The sequence below is a fragment of the Peromyscus californicus genome, unplaced genomic scaffold (assembly GCF_007827085.1).
Source record: "Peromyscus californicus insignis strain IS unplaced genomic scaffold, ASM782708v3 Scaffold_9__1_contigs__length_137607984, whole genome shotgun sequence".
Lineage (NCBI taxonomy): Eukaryota > Metazoa > Chordata > Mammalia > Rodentia > Cricetidae > Peromyscus > Peromyscus californicus.
The window spans coordinates 71,721,188-71,723,281 of NW_026294617.1; the positions used below are offsets into that span (position 1 = coordinate 71,721,188).

Consider the following 2,094-nt stretch of genomic DNA (forward strand, 5'->3'; position numbering starts at 1 on the left):
TTACAGGCTTCTGAGAGCGTGCTCCAGGAATGGACCCTGTGCAGAAGCCAGGGAATGGTATGCTTCAGCCACCAAGTGGGGACATGACTCCACCATTGTCTTCTAGCTGGAGGTCTCAGAAACCTCAGAAGCATGAGCTGTAATGAAATTCAGTGTCTGGGTTTTCAGCAGCTCTTAGCTGTGGAGGTCAGCCAGGTAGAGATTGTGGGCAGCATTCTCCACAGAGGTCCCTGCAGAGGGCATCCTCACACATGACCTTCAAATGCTCCAGGCCATACTTGTCAGCAGCTGCTAGCACAGCATCTGCCATGCTGTCCAGGTCTGGTGCCTTCCCAGTGTAAATGAAGCCCACCATTGCCTTGAAGACTTGTGGCTCCAGGTCAGGGATCTCAACGCGGTTCCTTTTGCTCTCCTCCATGTCATGTTCAAACATGGCTCTGAAAACTGGAGAGCTAAGATGGCCTTGTGAGCCTGAAATTCCTGGTCAGCTACCACCAGGCAGCAGTCTGTGAATTGGGAATTCTCCCACAGCTCTCCTACCTCATCTGCCAGTGTGCACCTGAGAGCCTGGATCCCTGGCTTCCTGTTCTGTTCAGAGATGCTGAAGGAGTGCTGGACCATGCTCACCTTGCCAAGGCCCATGGGACAAGAGGAAATCTCGAAGGATGAACATTTTGAATCCCCAGTCATAGCCTTGTATGAACCTAAAGACTATAGGGCTCCTCACACCTTGGGTTTTCTCTACTTCAGCATTTAAGACTGAGAACCGGAACTTTGCCCAAACATGACTCTTTAGAAAGCTGAGCAACACTAGGTACACTGACATGTAATCTGCACTTTCTTCATCCACTCCCTTCAGGTGTACTCTCAAACACCATTTGTCATTAACTCCTATTGAGAAAGTTGGGCTTCTAATGTGTTTCCGAATTTCCTCCAGAATAAAAGAGAACTTGTTGATGGTCCACCTGTAGAGAAATTCTGGATGCTGACCTGTGTGTAGTCCCAGGACCCAGAAGGTCCCTGACATTTCTCCTGGAGGTCGTTTGAAGGTTAAACTGGATCCAAAATGAACAACTAGGAATTATTTTCTCTTCACCCTGTAGGACTCAATAATAGACACGATTTAGATTTTTTACTTTCTGTTTCTCCTCTGTTCCCTCTTCTATAAGGCTCGAAATTTGGGTCTCTGAAATTTTTTATCCAGATTTCAATATTAGTTTCAGAGAAGACAGTATAGGCTACTAAGGACTGTTACATCATTCCAATTTTTTCTAGATTGCATCAAAGGTCAATAGGTAACTAGTTTTGACAATTATAGACAACTTTTGAAATTTTGGAACATTTTATACACTCATATCAAAAAAGTTGAACTAGGGTTCTCTAGAGGAACAGAACATATACAAGGAAATCCCTCTGTCTTAACAAAGGGGCTTTAATAGAATGACTTAGGGCTGCAGTCCTACTAATCTTACAATGACTGGCTGTGAAGAGAAAGTCCAAGGATCCAGTACTCAGTCCAGGAGGTTGGACATGTCAGCTGCTCTTCAGTATATTCTGCAATTCTGAAGAAGGATTCTCTAATGCCAGGCAAAGGATGGACTTGCTACAAGGTGAGGGCAAGTCAGCATAGAGCAACAGCTTCCTTCTTCCATGTCCTTCTATAAGCTTCCAGCAGAGGGCATGGCTGAATTTAGAGTATGTCTCCCATCTTCAAGATCTGGATTAAAAGTGTTTGTCTTCAGGCCTTGAAATCCCAGTAAAATGTTACCTCCAAAGTCTGTATTAACTTAACTTAAGCACAGCATTTCTCACTGTTGTGCCCTCCATTTTAGGGTTTTAGTCAATTCCATGTCTTGTTAAGTTGAGAACCAATAATAACCACCACAAGTGTATTTTGCTTACTGTGGTTCATCTTCCATAAAATAAGTGATGGTGTCCATTCCTAGAAAGCTGTTATCCCCCTTGTCCACGGCCTTCGTTGGCTATGGCTGGCCCCTATTGCAGGCTTCAGTCTCTTGCCATTTCCCACAGATGTGGTCTGAGATATCGTTCGCACTGTGGGACCCCCGTCCCAGGGCTGTGTAAACCCCACCC

The 2,094-nt window shown here is 45.2% G+C and overlaps 1 pseudogene; it reads right to left on the reverse strand.

Moving 5' to 3' along the window:
• Window positions 1–1,027, reverse strand: LOC128106620 (speckle-type POZ protein-like; annotated as a pseudogene).
• Between the last annotated feature and the right edge of the window lie 1,067 nt (window positions 1,028–2,094).